The following is a 14,922-nucleotide window of genomic DNA, read 5'->3' on the forward strand; positions in this document are numbered from 1 at the left end:
AGCATTATTGAACAGGATATTTCCCAGGATAATTTGCACAGTTATTAATAAAACATATACTATTACACAATAATTGAGTAGATTTAATTAAAGTTGATGCAATGACAATAATAGAAATAGGCAGGACTTTCCCTGTGATGAGTCAGAAATGAGTGATGGTAATTAGTCTGGATTGTGCCAAAGAACAAATAATTCTAGGAGATGAGCCTGATGGCCCTTCATCAGTAACTCTTGGTCTCCTTATAATGAAATTTTAGTAGAAGTTGCTAAATTATGCACCCTTCTCTTAAGGAGCAGTGACATCAACTCAATATGTCATAATCTTTTTCATAGTCTGATACATCTTGGTGCAGATCAGCAAATCCCTGACTTGCTTTCATTTTTGCATCAGTACTTTTAGAAAACTCAGGAAGCATGCTTCTCTCCATCTCAAACAACTGACTCGGTACTCTTCAGTCTTCTATCTTTTTTCTCTACAATCAATATATCTAGAAGAGATCATTTTCACTCAAAGGTCAAGAAAGTGTATCTGGAAATAGTTAATGGGTGCACATTATTAAATTATCTCTTCCTAATGATTATTCTATTAGCTGGAAAATGATTGTAGTAATTATAAGCAGAGCAGATATATGAGCTCATAACAATTGTGCAGCTCTAAATTTCCACTCATGGTCTTTCTCATAAAAAATTCCAAAGAATGATTGAGTATGTTTCATTTTCTATATCATTAGCAGTTAGCAACTGTTTTGCATAGATATTGAAGAATCAAAATTGACTCACAGTTCAGGAAGGTTGAATTCTCCAAAGCACACAATGATGACCCATATAATGAGTTCTTAGAGATTTGTTGTTAAACGGACATTGCTAATAACTCTGAAGCAAAGAAGTAGAACTTACAAATGAAGGAAAATCCTGTATTGGGAAAAAGATAAAAGGCAAGAAATGAGTAGACACATAAAAAGATATTTTTTAATACTGTAAAATTATTCACATTTAACCTTGTTCCTTATTCCTTCACAGCATACGCACTCATGACAACCTACACAAATCAATGAACTCCAGTGGATGTAAACAGCACTAAGAGTGTCACATTGTTACTCCTTGTCATACACTCCCAAGGGACATAATCATTTAAATAATAAGGAAGTACCATTTTATGAGACTATGAATGTGTCATATTAGTGGGCGAAAAAAATCTGTCTCTTCTCTCAATTATGTTAGCTAGAGAAGAATTACTGTTTCTTTCATTTCATGGCTTTTATGAGTTTTTAGGAGGCATGGTCTTCAAATATAGTAAACAATACCAATTGGATAGGAAATGCTGCTACGGATTTTGCAGTTCATGAAAATATTTTTTATTATTTCATGGCAATACTGTACCTGTCCCTATGTACCTGGAACTCTCATGGCCCAGATCTCAATTATGCCATTGCAGCAGCTCAACATTGGCCCATCAGCACAGGTTCTAGCAAAGGGGACTGTTGTATAAATGGGTGAAGGTCACCATGGGTACATTAATATCCACAATATATTTGGGTTGTCTTTGTTGAGTGTGCATGAAGACATTATGTTGGCCCATTATAAATTCAGCAGGATTGATTCCAATTGTTATATATTAAAAGATACACCAAAGATCAATCCGGTTGAATGTAAAAAGCACTGGGCTAAAATATCTGGGTTTGCCATTTTGTTCAGAACCACCCCAACCTGATACCACAGTGTGCTCCCTGTGCTCCCTGTTTCATCATCTGTCAATTCATCACAGGTATTTTTGAGGGTAGACTGCAATATGGCAGGGGTATGATACTAAGAGTGGGAACCACTTTTGCATGTAACTTAGGACCTTCAAAACCCGCTCAGGTCTATCCTGCGTTTACCTGGACCTGCCCTACTTAATGAGGAAGTAGACTAGATGGCACTTAATTCCTGGACAACTTGGACACATGATCACCTGGTGACCCTTGCAAGGTCTGTGTTCAGTATCCATGAGACCTTAGGAGGATTTCAGAGACTATTTCCAAAAAGGAAAATAGGTACCTGCCAAAAGGGGTATTGTTTCACCCTAAAACTCTAGAAACTTAGGCTGTGATTCTTTTTTCAGAGCTTAATTTAAGCCCATATATAATTCCAATCCACACAGATATTTTGAATGCCATCATGTTAGCTATGTCAAAAAAGGTGGAAGCATGGACTAGCAGGCAGTGTTTCCACACAAAATCCTGAACTGGGCTTCTGATTCTTTTCTTATAGATTTAGGAGGTGAAAAGTGCTGTGATTTGCCTTTTATTGTGGAGATGTTCTCCTAAAGCTGATTATATTGGCTTTCTATTGTTACTGTAACTAATTTTCACAAACTTTATGACTTAAAACAATATAAATTTATCTTCTTACATTCTGTAGATCAGAAATCCATACTGGTCTTACTGGGCTAAAACCAAGGTGTTAGCAGGACTGTGTTCTTTTCAGGGGCACTAGAAGAGAATCTGTTCCCTTGTCTTTTCCAACTTCTAGAGGCCGCTGTACTCCTTGGCTCCTCGTCCCCTTCCTCCATTTTCAAAGCTACCATGGTCATACCTTCTGGTCCTTCTTCCATCATCACATCTTGCTATCTAACCCAGTCAGAAAAGGTTCTCCACTTTTAAGGACTCATGTAATTATATCACCCAGACATCAAAATAGACTCCCCATCTGAAGATTTGTATACTTAATCACTTCTAAAAAGTCCCTTTTGCCATATAAGATAACATTTTCATGGGTTCTAGGAATTAGGGCATAGATATCTTTCAGGGGGAACATTATTCTCCCCTCAAGAGAGGACTGATCAATCCTGATAGTCGTGCCTTGAAGACATACCCCATTCAACCCAAATGCCAAATGCAAGAAGCTTTCCAGCTTCTGTTCATTCTGAAATCTGTTGCTTAGCCATTCCTTCATTTTTGTGAATCCCCATCCACCATCCAATAATTTTCATTTTCTTTCTTTCTTTTCTTTTTTTTTTTTTTCTTAAACTAACCAGACTTAGTTTTACTTGTTTACCTGAGAGACTTATATCATGGGTTGGGAAAGGATGCTAGATTTGAAGTAAAGAAATGGAAGCTTTCCATTAAGATGGATTGGCAAGGTTTATAAGGCAGGCCAAAACAGATGAGGAACTGGGTTTCACTATTGCTAGACACCTGGTAATAAAAAGAGCAGACTGAGTTAAGGGCAAATAGGAATGAATACCCTTTGACTTAGTAAGGCATGTGATAATTATCAAGGACTTAACCAAAGCTGGGGTACAACACATTCAGTCTGGTCCATGCAGGGAACTGAGAATTACAGGGCATCTGTTGCAACTGTAGGCCCCACACCAGCTTTGAAGATGCAAACACAGAGGTTGTAGATTTGTTTGGTGCAAAATCAGGTTGTTCCAGAAATTTCTGCCAAAGCCATGGGATGGAAGACCTCTAGTTACAGAAGAGCTAAGAGAAACCAAATAAGGAATAGATTCTTGACACATGGCTAGGGCATAGGGTCCAATAACTTCCTGGGCTTTGACTACAGAGGATGGCTGAGTGGTAACATGTAGGAGGCCTGGTTGTCCTATAGTATACACAGAAGTCCTGATATAGCCCCTGAAATATGAGGCTTTGAATTTTGATGGAAAAAAATAGATATTTCAAATTATGCTGTATCTGGGGTGAGGTTTCTTCTTATTGATCTGATATTTTCTAATGTGCTCCAGGAAGGGGTTGGTGTGGATGGCTTGCAAATAACTGGTCCTCTACTTGAGATAAATTACAGATAAATGAGCTAGACTACAGCAGAGACAAGGGCCAACTTTTTGAAGGCCTTGTTTTCCTCCAACCCTCTGAGAGGTGCTTTTATTAATCATAGTAGCTAACAAGAATGATATTCATAAGTATCTGTTTTATTTTAGTAATATTATTTTTTACTATGTAGACACAGGATTTTGGGTGCCAGAACAATTCATTCTGTGTTTTCAAATGATGTATTGTGAACTTTTCTTTTCCTAGTTTGGTAATCCCATCTTGTTTGGCCTGCTTGTCTATCCCAGCTTTGCTATTACCTATCTGTTTGACCTGGGATATATCCCTTAACTGTTTTCAGATTTCATTTCTCACATTTATAAACATAAGATGCTACTGGCAAGAGGGGCAAGATGGTGGCATAGAGAGGTGTGGAATTTAGTTAGTTCCCTGGAGCAACTAATAAACAACCAGGAACAACTAGTAAATAATCTGAACAACTGCTGTGGGACAACTGTGACTGTCCACACATCATACACCAACCTGGATTGGGTGGAATGACTGGGATTCCAGCATAAAATCTGTAAGTAAAAACTATAGACCCATGCCATGAGCCCCCTCCCCCCATGGCAAGCTGAGCTGCAGGAACTCACTGTGGGAGAAAGCAGCATTCTTGGAGCAAACAAATGTAGCTCAGCCCAGCTCCAACTGGGGTTTTAATTAACAAAAGTGGACTGCTGAATATAAGCTACAAACACAAAACCCTAACAAGCAGCAAAGTACCTTGAGGTCACTCCCAGTGGAGAGGACATGGGGCTGATGGGAAAAAAAATTAATTAAAAAAAAAGGAAAAATATGGAGGCTTTAAGAGACTGACCTTAGAGAGCTGGAGGACACTGGTGCCCCAGGAGAGGAAGCTCAGAGGACTGGGTGCTCTATCCGGCTGAAGGGTGAAACCAGGGTTGGGGGAAGGGGGCTGTGGACTGGCTCTGAAAGGAGGCTTTCTTTCCCTTTTTCTCTCTCTCAACCTGAGTGGCATTTTCAGTTCCCAGTACTCTGACCCACCAAGGGTGGAGTTACAGAGTTAGAGAGGCAAAAGATCTATTCAAGTGCAGAAGATAACTCACTAGGGGGTGTATCTTCCCTAAGAGAAAGGAGGTGGGCCTCAGCTCTAGGGCCGGCCTGCCCTTCAGAACTCAGACCCCAGGGCCTGGGGGAAAACAGTCAAAACAGAAACAGACTAAGCTAAGAATTAAAGGGGCCACACCTTCCTACACCAGTTGGGAGCAACAGGCTAACAGGCCCCACCTGCTGGGCAGGTTAGGAAAAGCACAGTGGCTAGAGGTCTCACAGAAAAGTCTGTCAGTCTTCTAAGACACACCCTCAGGGAAACTTGACCCTGAATATAGCCCCACACTGAGACCAGAATCCAGGCTGGTCTGGGAAAATCTGATTGGGGCAACCAAGGAAACCAGATGCCTAGACAACAAAAAACTACAAATTACATTAGGAAAAATGAAGATATGGCCCAGTCAAAGGAACAAACTTACACCTCAATTAAGATAGAGTTGAGATATTGTTTCACTTTAATGAAACAATCAATTAAAGATTTTCAAAGAAATATGCCAAATCATATCAAAAAACTAAGTCAACAACTTCAGGGAAGATATGGTAAAACAGATAAAGGATATAAAGTAAACACTGGGTGAGCATAAGGTAGAAATCAAAAGTTTGAAAAAATTACTGGCAGAATCTATGGAAATGAAAGGCACAACACAAGAGATGAAAAACACAATGGAGACACAACAGCAGAGTTAAAGAGGCAGAAGAAAACACTCAACTCAAGTACTGGAGAACAAGACACCTGAAATTCTACATGCATAAGAACAAATAGGAAAAAGAATGGAAAAATATGAGCAACATCTCAGGGAATGGAATGGAAACATGAAGCACATGAATATACATGTCATGGGTGTCCCAGAAGGTGAAGAGAAGGGAAAAGGAGCAGAAGCAATAATAAAGGAAATAATCAATAAAAATTTTCTGTCTGTTATGAAAGACATAAAATTACAAATCCAAGAAGTGCAGCATACCCCAAACAAAATAGATCTGAATAGACCTAAACCAAGACACTAATAATCAGATTATTAAACATCAAAGACAAAGAAAATCCTGAAAGAAGCAAGAGAAAAGTGATCCATCACATAAAAAGGAAGCTTGGGAAGACTATGTGCAGATTTCTCAGCAGAAACCATGGAGGCAAGAAGGAAGTTGTGTGATATATTTAAGATACTGAAAGAGAAAAACTGCCAAACAAGAATCCTGTATCTGGCAAAACTGCCCTTCAAATATGAGGGAGAGTTTAAAATATTCTCTGACAAATAGACAATGAGAGAGTTTGTGAACAATATACCTGCTCTACAGGAAATACTAAGGGGAGCATTACAGACAGATAGGAAAAGATAGGAGTGAGAGGTTTGGAACACAATTTGGGCTGATGGTAGCACAGCAATGTAAGTACATGAACAAAGATGACTGTGAGCATGTTGAAAGAGGAAGGTTAGGAGCATGTGGGACACCAGAAAGAAAGAGGAAAGATAAAGACTGGGACTGTGTAACTCAGTGAAACCTAGAGTGCACAAAAATTGTGATAAAATGAACAAATATCTTTTTACATGAGGGAGAACAATGAATGTCAACCTTGCAAGGTGTTAAAAGTAGGGTGGTATTGGGGAAAAAATTACAATCAATGCAAACTAGAAACTATAATCAACAGAAACTTTGTATTATGCTTCCTTTAATGTAACAAAGGCAATATACCAAAGGTAAATGTCTATAAGAGGGGGACATAAGGGAGGGGTATGGGACTCTTGGCATTGGTGATGTTGTGTTGTCTGACTCTTTTATTCTACTTTAGTTTAATTCTATTTTTCCTTTCATTACTTTTTATCTGTCATGTTTTTTTCTTTCTTTTTCTTTTTGTTTTGTCTCTCTACCTTCTTTGACTCTTCCTCCTTCCTTGTGGAAGAAATGAGATGTTCTTATATAGATAGTGGGGATGGTGATGAATACATAAATACATAAATACATGATTATACAGGGAACCATTGATTGTTTTCTTAGGACAGAAAGTATGGTGGGTGAACAAAACCATGTTAAAAAACAAACAAACAAACAAAAAATGGGTTGATGGAGAAACGTTGAGGGCACTTGTGCTAGTTTGAATGTATTATGTTCCTCCAAATGCCATTATCTTTGATGTAATCTTGTGTGGACAGACTTATCAGTGTTGATTAGACTGTAATTCTCTGAGTGTTTCCATAGAGATGTGCCCCACCCAACTGTGGGTGATGACTCTGATTGGATAATTTCCATGGAGGTGTTACGCCACCCATTCAGGGTGGGTCCAAATTAAATCACTGGAGCCATAAAAATGAGCTGACAAACAGAAGGAACTCAGTGCAGCTCAGAGTCACATTTGAATAGGAGCCACAGCCAAAAGGGATACTTTGAAGAACACACTGGAACTGAGAGAGGAGCTTCAGCTTACAGAGACATTTTGGAGATGGCCTTTGAAGCAGACTTTTGCTCCAGAGAAGCTAAGAGAGGACAAATGCCTCAAGAGCAACTAAGAGTGACATTTTGAGGAGCTGAAGCCTAGAGAGGAACATCCTGGGAGAAAGCCATTTTGAAACCAGAATTTGGAGCAGATGCCAGCCACATGCCTTCCCAGCTACCAGAGGTTTTCTGGACACCATTGGCCATCCTCCAGTGAAGGTACCCAGTTGTTGATACGTTACCTTGGACATTTTATGGCCTTAAGACTGTAACTTGTGTAACCAAATAAACACCCTTTATAAAGGTCAGTCCATTTCTGGTGTTTTGCATTCCGGCAGCATTAGCAAACTAGAACAGCACTATATTGAGTGAAATAAGTCAGAAACAAAAGGACAAGTATTGTATGGTCTTACTGCGATGAACTAATTATAATATGTAAACTCATAGACATGAAATATAAGTTGCCAGGATATAGAAGAAAGTTAAGAATGGGGAGTGGTTGCTTATTATGAACAGAATGTTTAATTAGATTGAACTTAAGTGTTTGGAAATGGACAGAGGTGACAGTAGCAAGTTATTGTGAGAATAGCAATGCTGAATGGTGTGTGAATGTGGTGAAAAGGGGAAGCTCAGAGTCATGTATGTCACCAGAAGGAAAGTTGGAGGTTAAAATATGGGAGTGTATAAAGCAGTGAATCTTGGGGTGGACAATGTCCGTGATTGACTGTACAAATATTAGAAATCTCTTTTATGAACTAGAACAAATGTATGACACTATAACTAGATGTTAATAATAGAGAGGTATATAGGGAAAAAATACACCTTTTGCAAACTATGTACTACAGTTAGTAGTATTTTAACATTCTTTCATCAATAGTGACAAATGTACTACACCAATACTATCAGTCAATAATGGAGGGGGTATGTTAGGGGTAAGGGAGGATTTGAGTTTTCGTTTTTGTTTTTATTTCTTTTCTGGAATAATGGATGCACAGCTGTATGATGGTACCATGGGCAATTGATTGTGCACTTTGCATGATTGTATGGTATGTGAACAATCTCAACAAAATTGAATTAAAAAGCAAAAGGAGGCTATTGGATGGTCTTTGAGATTTATTTCCTCAATAAATAATTATTGAGCATCATGGCTGGGTGTTCTGGTTTGTTAATTCTGCCCTTTTGCAAAACATGAGAAATGGATTGGCTTTTATAAAGGGTTTTTTTTTTTTTTTTGCTACACAGTTACAGTCTTAAAGCCATAAAATGTCCAAGGTAATGGATCAAAAATTGGGTACCTTCACTGGAGGATGGCCAATGGTGTCTGGAAAACCTCTGTTAGCTGGGAAGACATGTGGCTGGTGTCTGCTCCGAGTTCTGGTTTCAAAATGACTTTCTCTCAGGATGTTCCTCTCCAGGCTACAGCTCCTCTTCAAAATGTCACTCTCAGTTGCTCTTGGGGCATTTGTCCTCTCAACTTCTCCAGAGCAAGAGTCTGCTTTCAATGGCCATCTTCAAACTGTCTCTCATCTGCAGCTCCTCTCTCAGCTCCTGTGCATTCTTCAAAGTGTCCCTCTTGGCTGTAGCAAGCTCGCTCTTTCTATCTGAACTTACATAGTGCCCCAGGAAACTAATCAAGGCCCATGTGAATGGGCGGGGCCACACCATCATGGGAATTATCCAGTCAGAGTTATCACCCACAGTTGGGTGGGGCGCATCTCCATGGAAACAGCCTAATCCAAATGTTCCAACTTAATCAATACTAATACGTCTGCCCCCACAAGATTGCATCAAAGAACATAGCTTTTTCTGGGAGACATAATATATACAAATCTATACACTGGGAAGGCAATGATAAAAACAAATTCTTCACTCCCATGACCAGAAAAATCAAAATTTTATTTAAAAAGTATGATTAATTTCTACATAAAGTTGTACAAATGTAGCTAAGGAGGTATGGGGGTCACTCACTCAGCCTGAGGAGTGGGAGGATGGGAGAACAGGGACCGTCCCCAAAGTCTTCAGTAGGTATTGCACAGTATCTGGGTCCAAAGGACTCAGGAGTGAATTGGGCAAAGGTGACTTCATAATAGAAATCTTAGGGGTCAGAGAGGACTTGGTTCCATCCTGGAAGAGAAATTCTTCCTGTGTGATTACAACGTAATGGTGAGAAATTAGGTGTTACTTTTATTTGAGATCTTGAAAACTTGTCTAGAAAAGCTGCTCGGATAGCCTCCTCTCCAGAAAAGCACACCACAAGCATTCCTAAGTTCTATCTTCAGGAAGGCAACAGAACCCACATATCTATAACCAGATGTCTCTCTGGCCTCACCTCTTTTAGCACTTGTTCTAAGCTGACACTTCATTCAGGCCTACATCCCTGATGTAATACCCATTAATTTAATTCAATTACTTAATTACAAATTAAAACTGGCATCCTGCCTTCCTAACATTTCCAATCCCCCCTTAGTCTGCTTCACTTTTTCTTTTTTCATAGTACTTAATCCTATTCTACAAATGTTATATAATTTAATTCTTTATCATGTTCATTTTTTGTTAAATGTCACCTCTGCTAGAATGCAAAGCCTCCATAAAGGCAGGAATATCTGGTTTTCTCTTTTTCTGGTTTTGCAACTACAGCAGTACCTGGCACATAGCAGATGCTCAATAAATATTTATTAAATGAAAGAACCATAGGATCAGACTTAAAGGCCACACAATATTTAAAGAAATGGGATTTACAGGTAGAATACACTTGGAGGCAGTGAGGTGGATAAACACTCAGTGAATTTTGGACTGTGATTGACCAGGACACTGTGGAAGAGCAGTGGGAGATAAAAAGGAATGCTAATTGTCTTGAATGCCTGACTAAGAATTTTGATCTTTATCTTAAGGCATGTTGTTATTGGTAAGAAAGCATCCAAATAAAAGTTTAAAATCAGGCTCCTTCTACTTTGATTAAGAAATCACAGAACTGTGTATTTAATCTGAACCCTCAGGTATTGGTGCCAATAGTGAGATCCTTCCAGAATACGTGAATATATTATAACCTTCTTGTACTGTTAGATCAAAAGGAAAGGCAAGTAAATGAAAAGATGAAAATGTAACCCAGGTGAAGCTACAAAAACACAATGGAGTATTAAGGAACAAAGGAAAGGATATTTAGACATATACTATCATCTCAGAGAAAAATTAAAGTAGAGAAAATGAAAAAAAAAAGCATCACTGGGCAAGGAAAAGAAGAAAAGTTTTTAAATAATGCAGATTTTGATGGATGGTATAACAGGAAATGGGAAATCAAGTGAAAGGGTTGGAAGATGTTTGACATTAACACTACAACAGAACCCATAAGACAAATTTGATTAAAACTATTTTGAAGAACATTTTTATTCTGTTTTGTCTATTTTTCTACTATAGCAACTGGAAAAATGTCATTTTTCCTTGTAATCTATGTTACTGGAATTATAAAGCCCTTGGGTGAAAAAATCATTCTTCTCCCCTTCCCCCTTATTTATTCAGCACAATGCACATTGTGTGTTGGCAACAAGCACAGAAGTTCCTCTCACTAATTATAGATGTCAGCTGGAAAGCACTGGAAAGACTGGCTAGTATATGGATTATTAGCCTAAGCTCCATAGGCAGGTCAAGGACTTTCTGAAATTTTATGCAAAATGTTGTGAGTGTGTGTGTACAGTTTTCTGAAGAGTTCATGCTTTCCATTACAGTTTTGCAAGAATTTATAACCCACATAAATTTATGACTACTAGGATGACCAACCATCTCTGTTTGTCTGGGACTGAAGGTTTTCCAGGGATGCAAGACTGTTTTAAAATTGGTAGGCAAACGGGGTTGAATTGGTCTCCCTAATGACTATTATAACCATTTTATGCATAAGGAAACTTAAGCCCAGAAGAGTGACATGGATTTCCAAGGATTCTAAAGTCACTGGAAGAGCTGAGACCAGACTTCAGGGTTCCTGCTATTTCCATGTGAAGATAATTCACATGTTACAGTGTTTACTTTTCTGTAGTCATGCCATTTCCTCCTCTAAACTATTGAACGTGAAACAGTTACCATAGGCAAAAATATATGCTCTATATAATTTCTCTATTCAAGAATATATAATACATGCTTTATTTGTTCTCTATATAAGTACAGAACTAAAAGCATTTAGGAGGAAACCTGGTGTAAATGAATGGAGAAATACAGTTGGAAAATAAAGTTTGGACAAGGTTCTGATCCTGCTTACTTTTTCAAATCCCGCCACTTTATTACTGATTTACTGCAAGGTTAATTACAGATGAACTAGAAAATGCATCCTCTGCTTTGCTTTTAATAGAGAGCTAAATACCTATTTTGACTGGATTTCATTGCAAAAACTAATTTTAAACTAAAATGTGAGTTATAGAGCAAGTTTGAGAACTGTGTAATTTATTGCTGTTGATGGACTTATCTACAATGGAATCCTCTAAATCATATTTAATGAGATATAGTCTAACGTTTTTCACCACATTTTTTTTTTATTCTTAGAGAGGGTATATCATGATAAATATTATCTTAGAGTAGTAGTTTGGTTGTTAGACTGACATGCTTGTGACAGTACTGAGGTTTCAATTATCCACTTGCATCAATCAATCTTTTACTTTTCAACACTGTTGCCTGCAGTAATGTCACAGCTTTTCTGTCAGACAGAAGAACTTTGCGGGAAATGTTATTCATTACAGCTGCAAATCTGTCACTGTGCCTGGCATGGCTTGTTAATGACAACATTTATTTCAAGGAGCCATGTTTCGCTTTGTTGCAGGAGAGTTGACTTTGTGATCGTAAAGTATAATGAAACGCCAGGAAGATGAAGTGAACAAAGTTTTCCAAAAATATGCTAAAGTGATCTAAATCTGTTTAAAAAAAGAAGAATGCATTTGCATTCATAGTTTTATGCCTGTAGTTGCAATTGCAAATGAGCACCATTGGAAAACCGTAGGAGGGCTGTGTTGGGTGGTTAGAGATATAAATATTGTTGTTTTATGTAGAGATAAGATTTCCAGTGTACCCAAGTAGATTAGTCAGGCTTGGACAAAACAGAAAATGTTCAGCAACATTGCATTTCCTTCTGAAAACTTCTCAGGGAACTTGTGCAATGATTAATAAAAGCACATAATGATTCATGAAAACTAGTATTCTTACTAATGTAAGTGTGATATTTTTAAAAATGTGCAAGAAAAAGGGATATGGTTAACAAAGTTAGGACTAGAAAAGATGGAGGAATGTAACTCAATTTAAACTGAAAAAGTTAGTTTCTGGTACTATCAATGGATAGACTGATCTATGAGTTACCTGGAAGTAAAAGTAGCACTGCTGGCCATAAAGTTTATGTTTGTCAGATAGATTGCAAAAATGGTCTTGGTGCTTGCACATTTTCTCTCATTCAGAGATGGGAGGTGGACCCCATTTCTCCACCCCTTGATTCTGAGTTGCTCTTGTCACTTGTTTGGCAATAGAATGTGAGAAGCGTGGTTGAATTGGATTCGAGTCTGAGCCTCAGGAGGCTTTACACGCTTCCTTCCTTGGAGCCCATCACCATGAGATCAAACCTGGGCTGACCTGATGGAGAGACCATGTAGATTAGAGATGAGCCATATTACTTGCTGAATGATCTGAGGTCAGCTGTCCCTCATCCAACCTGACAGCTGATCACAGAAGCATGAGTGAATCCAGCCTTGATCAGCCAATTCTGGCCCAGAGCAGCACAATTGCTAACTCATAGATTCATGAGTTTAAAAAATGGTTGTTGTTTTAAGCCACTAAGTTTTGTGGTGGTTTATTATGCCACTTTTTCATCTGGAAGGTGAGGGTATTGAGCCAAAAGATCTTTCATGTGAATCAGAGTGGGAAGACTGTACAAGGGGATCAAGACTGTAGGAATAACATAGAAATTCAAAATAACTTTGTTATTTAAAAATGTTAAATATCTATATGTGTACATGTGCTATTATCTATTGCATTCACTTTTCTCTCGATTTCTGTTTCTGTATATACCTCACCATGCCACCTATTTTACCAACCTTTATTGGCTCCCTTCTGCTAATAGAATAAATTCTAAGCTCTTTAGCAGGACATATAGACCCACAAGAATACTTGTTCCTTTCTTACTGTGCTTAGATTTGTCATCCCTTTTTGGCTTTGTTTATGCTCCTTTCCCACTTGACCTGGTGATCGACTACTTATTCTACTGAGCTCACTTGAAATATCATATCCTTTTTGAAGTCTCTTCTAATTCTCTCAGTGGGAGATAATTGTTAAATTGGCATTTTAAAATTATGCCTCTTATTTAATTAATAATATTGGACAATATCTTGAAGGAATATTCAAATACTAGAGAAAACAAATAATTACCACCTACACTATCCCAGAATCTTAACAATCACATGGAAGAAAAAAGAATGAAAGATTGATTTGCTTTTTAGATACTTTCCACAGAGCTTTCTAAGTACACTCAGTATAGACACAATTCATATACCACTGTTTTTCAGTGACCTCACTGGTTTGCCTTAGAATAAATCCATTACTGAAATTAAGTGTGTTCTAGTTTGCTAATGCTGCAGAATGCAAAACACCAGAGATGGACTGGCTTTTATAAAAAGGGGGTTTATTTGGCTACACAGTTACAGTCTTAAGGCCATAAAGTGTCCAAGGTAACACATCAGTAATCAGGTACCTTCACTGGAGGATGGCAAATGGCGTCCAGAAAACCTCTGTTAGCTGGGAAGGCACGTGGCTGGCGTCTGCTCCAAAGTTCTGGTTTCAAAATGGCTTTCTCCCAGGACGTTCCTCTCTAGCAAGCTTGCTCTTCTTCAAAACGTCACTCACAGCTGCACTCCGCCCAGTCTCTTTGAGTCAGCATGTTTTATATGGCTCCACTGATCAAGGCCTACCCTGAATGGATGGGGTCACACCTCCATGGGAGTATCCCACCAAAGTCACCACCCACAGCTGGGTGGGGCACATTCCAAGCAAATCTAACCAGCACCAAAATGTCTGTCCCATAAGACCACAAAGATAATGGCATTTGGGGGACACAATACATTCAAACTGGCACATTCCACCCCCTGGACCCCAAAATGACATTATCTTTCCAAATACCATTCTTTTCATCACAATATCACAAAAACAAACCATTTCAGTAACAAAAGTTAAGTACAAGATCCCATCAAAATCAATTACAGGCCTGGTGGGTCCTAAGGCACAATTCTCCTTTAGCTTTGGATCTGTGGACTTAGAACAAGTTATATGCTTCCAATATACAAAGGAGGGACATTCATAGGATGAACATTTCCATTGCCATAAGGAGAAACAGTAAGGAAAACAGGGTTAACAGGACCAAAACAGTTCCTAAAACCTGCAGGACAAACTCCATTAGATTTCAAAGTCTGAGAGTCATTTACAGAACAACGTTGCATCCTTGGGGCTTGAGAGAGCGGGAGCCTAACCCTTCCCAAGGACCTTTTTGGCAGCTGTTTCCTCTCCAAATGCTTGGGTGAGTGCTCCAACATATCCACACATTGGGGAGACCACCTTCTCGGCCCCACCCTCCTCAAACATCGGGGCAGCTCCCGGA

The sequence above is a fragment of the Choloepus didactylus genome, chromosome 7, assembly GCF_015220235.1.
Source record: "Choloepus didactylus isolate mChoDid1 chromosome 7, mChoDid1.pri, whole genome shotgun sequence".
Classification (NCBI taxonomy): domain Eukaryota; kingdom Metazoa; phylum Chordata; class Mammalia; order Pilosa; family Megalonychidae; genus Choloepus; species Choloepus didactylus.